The 7,925-nt window shown below is 33.8% G+C and overlaps 1 long non-coding RNA gene across 3 annotated transcripts in view; it reads left to right on the forward strand.

Annotated features, from left to right (window-relative positions):
- Window positions 1-7,740, forward strand: part of LOC145720504 (uncharacterized) — a 507,675-nt gene extending 499,935 nt beyond the window's left edge. For all 3 annotated transcript variants that reach the window (XR_014143477.1, XR_014143478.1, XR_014143476.1), the window contains exon 5: window positions 7,457-7,740. This is a non-coding gene — a long non-coding RNA (uncharacterized LOC145720504). The remainder of the gene's footprint in view (window positions 1-7,456) is intronic.
- The last annotated feature ends 185 nt before the right edge of the window (window positions 7,741-7,925 follow it).

A 7,925-nucleotide genomic window follows, 5' to 3' on the forward strand; every position in this document is an offset into this window, starting at 1 on the left:
AGTGATTTGAAGGGGCACATGCACCTCCCAATGTTTATAGCAGAAATGTCCACAATAAGTAAAATATGGAGAGAGCCCAGATGTCCATCCACAGGTGAATGGATAAAGAGAAGTGGTATATATCCACTTCTCTTGCATTTCTATACATTATCATATATATATATAATCATATATATATACACATATATACACACACATATATAATCATACACACACACACACACACAATGGAATATTACTCAGCCATCAAAAAGAATGAAATCTTCCCATTTTCAGCGACGTGGATGGAGCTAAAGGGTATTATGCTAAGCAAAATAAGTCAGAGAAAGGCAAATACCATATGATTTCACTCATATGTGGAATTTAAGCAACAAAACATGAACATAGGGGAATAAAATGAAAAATAAAAATAGAAAGGAAGACAAAGAATAAGAGATACTTAACTCTCGGAACAAACTGATAGTTGCTGGAGGGGAGGTGTGGGGATGATGTAATTGGGTCAGCGGCATTAGAAACACACTTGATGTAAAGAGCAGTGAATCACTAAATTCTACCCCTGAAACTAATAATACAGTGTATGTTAACTAAATTGAATTTAAATAAAGAATTGAAAAATTTTTTTAGGATGACAATATATATAACTAGTTAAATTAAGCTTTAGGAATTGTAGAATGCTCTTGTTATTTATATCTTCAGAGATGTAAGATTTTTATTAAATCTTCTATCAAACCGAAAAAAGAATTGACATTTCATATTTTCTTTTTTTTTTAAGACTTTATTTATTTATGTGACAGAGACACAGCAAGAGAGGAACACAAGCAAGTGGAGTGGGAGAAGGAGAAGCAGGCTTCCCACTGAGCAGGGAGCCTGACACAGGGCTCGATCCCAGGACTCTGGGTTTATAACTTGAGCCAAAGGCAGACGCTTAATGACTGAGCCACCCAGGTGCCCCCATTTCATATTTTTAAACCGAGGTATATTTCATTTTTGTATGTAGGCACCAGAATATATGTGTATGTCTTTTGTGTGTCTCTGTATAGAAACAGCTTGAAATACAATGTAAACTCCCTGAGATTAAGTTCATTTAGGGGAACAGGACATAACTGTGCGAAAAATAGAAATAATGCCATTAATGAAAGTGAGGTCACAGATGGCACATGATTAATTCCAAGTGAATGACGTCTCATGATATCTGAAGTAAGGATATGGAAATGCTTTATGAAAGTAGACTGAAGCACAAAGAATGATTGAATTTCACTAAACAGAAGAACTTTTTTCAGTCTGGTATTAAAATTAGTTCAAAAGAATAATTTCATTTTTAAGTTAAATTTATTGCAAAATACATATAACAAAAGTTGTATACTTATGAAATAATCACAGGGAGCCTAAGATTCATATTATTTAAGTTAAATAATATTTAATTACATTATTTATAAAATCTCAATTAGACATGTCTTTATTAATTCACAAGATATAAAACCCATTTGATATGAAAATGAAAAGAAAGAAATTGACACTTGAAATTGATTTTAGTCAGCATGTTAGACAAAGGTTCATCAAATATTAACCTGGGTAAAATTTAAGGCATATTTATTCTTGGTGCCATATTATGTACAAATGAAGAAAATAATTTTTTAAAAATTTTTAATTTTGTATGTGGACATTATTCTATATGTTTACTTATTTTATGAACCCATTTTGACTCCCATTCCGTCTCCAGAAGTATATCTTAAAGTTCCAATTTACATCGATTAAGAAATACTAAAGTAGTATGAAAACTTTTTAAAGTTGACAATTGTATAGTAAATAGAATTCATTCTTTTACTTATACTGCTTAAGTCCTATCTGCATAGTTAAAATCTGAGGTTTTGCTATCAGAGCCATGTAGAAAAATTCAGTAGCTGAGTTAAGCTTAGGCAGTACCGGGTATTTAGGGTTCACGTCTCTAACAAAATACTTAGTACATTGTAGACATATGTTAATGTTCATTTTTTCCAGTTCCTTTACCTGCATCCTATATCCTTTTTTTAATGTCATACTTGTCTAAACATAAGATTTGTAAAAATGGCTCAGTCAGTTGGGCATCTGACTCTTGTTTTCTGCTCAGGTCATGATCTCAGTGTCATGAGATTGAGCCCTATGTGGGGCCCAGTGTGGAGTCTGCTAGACACTCTCTGTCCTCCCCCTCTGCTTCCCCCGCCGCCCCCGCTCATGTGCTCACGCCTGCACTCTCTCTCTATCTCTAAAGTAAATAAATAAGTAAAATCTTTTAAAAAAAAAGAGTTGTAGAAATAAATGGTACTATTGAAATAGGTTGGACTGATAGAATGGTTAACTATTGCAGATACAGGAGAAAGGTCCTGAATTCATTTGATACTGGTTCAGTAATATAGTTAAACGAAAGAAAAAAGGTCCACAAAAATACTTTTAGATAGGCTAGTCTCCTTGATAATTAGCTGATATTTGTGACACTTTAAATGTTAGGGTTTTAGTCTGATGGTAAAAGTAGCCTATACATATTCTTCCAGAATTTGTTGTTTGGCTTGGAGGAATGAGCATCTAAGACACTAGTCCTTACACAGGTAAGTTATTAATAACTTTGTGGGAAGACAGAACACTACCTTAGTGCTCAGTAGCTTAAAAAAAGTATATAATTTTTTTTTTTTTTTTGGTGGGGGGAGGCAAAACTTAGGAGAATCAATCAAAATGGAATAATTCCCACCGTAGTTCCAAAAGTGGCAGCACCAGATTCCAAAAGTTTAATAGAAAAATGTGAAATCTTTCAAGCTGAAAGAACCAAATGAAGGAGCCCCAGTAAACCAGAGCTGCTGGAAAGTAGGGAAGGAATCACGAGAAAAAAGAAAGCCAGGAGAAAATTCCTGATTGTTTCATAAACACAGTCCATGTCACTAAATGATCCCTGAACAAGGCATATGAAGGTCAAATTGAAAGCAACTTGCAAACAACGATTAAGAAACTAAACAGAAATCCAAGCTGCCATTCAATGCAGGCCTGAGTTGGCAGTTTAAGTCAAACAAGCTAAAGCAAAAACGTTTGTATTCTAGGCAAAATGACAGAATCTAGAATGCACCCAATGTACTATTCATGATGCTTAGAACAAAATCAAATTATTCAGTCAGGAAAATGTGATCTAGTATCAAATAAAAAACTATCAACAAATGGTAAGTGCTAATTAACTCAGATGCTGCAACTGTCAGACCAAGACTTTAAACAACTATTTTGACTATGTTCATTGAAGTAAAGGAAAATATATTTACAATGAAAGAAAATATAGGAAGTATCAGCAGAAAATAGCAAAAGGAATAAAAAATCCAGTGGAAATATTAGATCTGAAAATACAGAGATGAGGAGCTCCAAATTCTATGTATAAATTCTGATAAAATCTCTGGCTCACTTTGAAACCATGCATACCCGAAGCACATTCAAAGCAGCACAAATCAAGATGATTCGTTATTAAGGAAATGCAATTTAAAACTCCAATGAGATCTACTACACACCCATCAAAATGTCTACAGTTAAAATGACTGCCAACATCAAATGTCAGCAAGAATGTAAAATAACCAGACCTATTTGATTTTTGATTGGAATAACCAACCAATATATAGTTGGTTGAATGTAAAATGGTGAAACATCTTTGGAAGACAGTGTGGAAGCTTTTCTTTTCTTTTCTTTTTTCTTTTTTTTAAGTAAAAATAAACTACTTTTTGACCTAGCAGTCCCCACCTGGGTTTTTATTCAAAAGAAATGAAACTTATTTTTAAAATATAGGTGTAGATAAATGTTAATAACAGCTCTATTTCATAATAGCCAAAACCATGGGAACAGCCCAAGTGTCCTGCAATAGGACAATTGCTAAACAAATGTGGTATATTCACATAATGGAATGCTACTCAGCAATGAGAAGGAACAAATTAATGATATACACAACAGCAGGTCAATCTCAAGAATGTTTTGTTGAGTGAAATAAGCTTTCTCTAAAGAATGTATATTGAATGATTCCAATTACATGAGTTTGTAGAACAAGTAAAACTAAACACTTATGGGGGAAAATCATGGCAAAGCTAACATTTGAAGGAGTGTGGGTAAGAACTAAGTGGAAAGGGAAGGAAAGGAAATTTATGTCTGATGATAACGTTCTCTACTTTGATAAGGATTTGGGTTACATAGGAATATTCATTCATTAAAACTCAGCCAATGTACACTTAAGATTCATGCATTTTTTTGCATGTGAATATTATATCAAAAAACTTGAGCAAATATTGAACTCTGTCCATACTCCAGTATTCAGGGTAAGTATAACGACACTTACATTCACTTTGAAATGTGTGAAGAAAAAGATAAAATGAATTATGGGAAACCTATTTAAAATAAAGAGCCACAAATAACCAAATGGTAAGAAAATTGTAAGAAGAAAACCTGCGAATATTTGATTCAAAAGTTTATTTTATTTTGATGCAGTTTGCTGTGTCAGCTCCCAAAAGAAAAAAGAAGTTGGTGTTCAGACTGATGGAGAATGATAAATAACAAATCAAATAATAACCAAATATTACACATTTTGTATAATTTGTTAAGATATATCAACTTTTTCTCAGCAGAACTTTAGAATATTAGCAATATCTATGTAGAAGTCAAGATAGTGTTTTTAAAATTCTCATGATATAGCATATGGACAGATTAAATAAATTCTTGATATAGATCAAGGATTTTACAGTTCAGATCTGTGGGGGAGGGTTCTGAAATGGACAATATGTGATTGTCTGGAGGAAAAAGAATCAGAAATTGAATTATCTAGATTCTGATTTCATATCAACTTGAAGTTTCATGAAGAAAGAGAATGCAATAGGACTATTGAGTATATGCATGTCCTCAGATGGAAGACAGGAGCATTGTGGACCTTCAGAGATTTTGACAAAAGAATAATGTCTGTGTGGAAATGATTGCTTTGTTTGCCTTGGAAAGCATAAGCTATTGATATAGATGAAAAGAGATTCTATTATTTTGATTGTACTGAGGAACCCAGAAAGAAGTTATTGAAATAAACATTTTTTTTTAAAGATTTTGTTTATTTGACAGAGCACAAGCAGAGGGAGAGAGAGGGAGAAGCAGGCTCCCTGCTGAGCAAGGAGCCTGATGTGGGACTCGATCCCAGGACCCTGGCATCATGACCTGGGCCGAAGGCAGCCGCTTAACCGACTGAGCCACCCAGGCGTCCCTGAAATAAACATTTTGACTATACTAATTATATCCTGGATTTCCAGTGTCCCCCTTCTTTACTACCCATACTTTTTGTCCAGAGAAGCATGTGTCCATTTAAATATACTCACCTCCTCAAGACTGTCTTGCAGCTGGTGTGGCCATGTATTACAGTTCTGGATGAAAAGATGTAAAATCAGTAGACCTGAGTTTCTGGGAAAACTTTTGGCTTCATCCTGTTCTTTTCTTTATGCCTGAAACATAGATAGACTGAAGTCAGAATAGCCTTCTTGGACCATGAGGGAAAAAAGTCACAGGTGTTCAAATGCTGAAAGATTGAAGGAAGCTTTTTTTTTTTTTTTGACAGCTAAATGAGCTCCTATTCCAGACTTCTAATTGCATGAGAAAAATAGTCTTATTTGTTAAAGCTTCTGTAGGCAGGTCTCTTTTTTAACTAAATCCAATTGTTAAATTGATAGAGAAAGGATGACCAAATATCCAGGAATAAATTCTCAAACAATGAAGAGGAATATAAAGCCTGGATTCCAGAGACTCAGGAAAACAGTGATAGGATTCAAAGAATCAACACAAAAACAGAAACAAAAACATGAGTTAATTTTAAATGGAAATTAGTTTTAACATAGTACCTCAGAAATAACCTTCAAATTTACCTGTTAACATCCTAGAGAATTATAGCAAAATACTTAGTAGATGGAAATGCAAACCTAAAAAAAAAAATAAAGAATATCTGAGCATTGGATGAGCATACATAGGATTTAGATGAACTGTATATAACAGTCAGATACTTCAGAGTTAACTAAAGGCCTATTTGAATCGAGAAGGAAATTCCCTTAACATCTAAAGGAGCTGAATCCTGACTTTTTGAGAAGTGAGGTGCGGTGGAGATTTTAGCTAATATAGACCCAAAAAATTATCAACGGTTTTGGAAACTGAGACAACTGAACATATCTTGAAAGAAGTGACATTAAGACTCAAGGAAGAAACTGTCTTAGGACATATTGTGTCTGGGACTCACAGTTTGCTCTGATTTTCTATTAGCCCTGTCTGTTGAAAAAAAATATTTTAGTGTTCCATGCTATCTCCTCTATGGATTCATATCTGTATCTCTTTGATTTATTTTTAGTCACTGCTCTGAAGAATACAATTTACATTCTTTCACAGTCTACCCACAAATACTATTGAACTACTTTATATGGCATAATGTAAGAATCCTATAAGAATATAAGACTGTGAAAGAAAAAAGATGCAAATTGATTTTTGATATATACCTAGAAGCACTATTGCTGGGTCACATGGTATATTCAATGTTTAACTTTGTGAAGAATTGTTGAAGTGTTTTCCACAGAAGCTATACCATTTCATATTCCCACCAGTGCTGTATGAGGCTTTCAATTTCTCCACCTCCTTCCAATACTTATCTTTTGTTTTTGTTTTTTCATAGTAGCTATCCTAGTGGGTATGAAGTGGTATCTCATTGTGGTTTTGAAGTATTCCTAATGACTAATGATGATGAATATTTTTCATATGCTTATTGGCCTTTGGTTTATCTTCTTTGTTCAATTCCCTGATTTTTAGGTTAAAGGTTTTATTTATTTATTTTTTAGAACAAATTTAGGTATATAGAGCAGAAAAATTGAGCAGAAAGTAGAGAAAGCCCAAATACATTCTCACTCCATTGCCCCTATTATTAACATCTTGCATACTATGGTACATTTGTTAACATAGATGAGCCAATACTGATACCTTATTATTAAGTAAATTACATAATTTACATTAAGGTTCACTCTGTGTTATGCTTTCTATCATTTTTAACATATGTATAACATGTATCCACCATTATAGTCTCATAAGGAATAGATTTGGTGCCCTAAAAATCCCCCTAATCCACCTTTTTATCTCTCCTTCCTTTCCTCCCTCCTTTTTCTGTCCCTTTCTTCCCTACCTCTAAACCCCTGAAAACCACGATATTTTTTTATTGTATTCATAATTTTGCCTTTTCCAGATGTCATATGGTTGGAAATGTATGTAGGCTTTTCAGATTGGCTTGTTTCACTTAGCAATATCCATTTAAGATTTTCCCATGTCTTTTCATGGCTCAGTAACTCATTTCTTTTTAATGCTGAATAGTATTCCGTTTTCTGAATATACTACAGTTTGTTTATTCATTCACCTGTTGGAGTTCATCTTGGTTGTTTTTTTTTTTTTTTTTTTTGGTTTCCAGAGTCTGGCTTTATTTTTCAGTACAGAAATCATGTGGAGCCATTCGAGACAGACATCACTGAAGTGCACGCTCTGTCAAATCAATACTGCATCGCAGCTTGGTCCAGTCAAGAAGCCACACTTGGGATACAAAAGAAGCTTCTACGTTTACCTGCTATACCACAGGTTTCTTTCCCCCTTGCTCTCATCAATTTTATCAGGTGACAATTGTGAATAAAGCTGCTATAAATATTTGTGTGCAGACTTTTGTGAAGATATAAATTTTCAGTTCATTTGGGTAAATATAGAGCAACACAACTGCTGGATCATATGGTTAAGAGTGTGTTTGATTTTTTTTTAAATTATGTTATGTTAGTCACCATACATTACATCATTAGTTTTTGATGTAGTGTTCCATGATTCATTGTTTGCGTATAACACCCAGTGCTCCATGCAGAATGTGCCCTCTTTAATACCCATCACCAGGTTAA

This window comes from Leptonychotes weddellii, chromosome 3 (assembly GCF_054177405.1).
Source record: "Leptonychotes weddellii isolate Sample4059 chromosome 3, ASM5417740v2, whole genome shotgun sequence".
NCBI classification, from domain to species: Eukaryota; Metazoa; Chordata; class Mammalia; order Carnivora; family Phocidae; genus Leptonychotes; species Leptonychotes weddellii.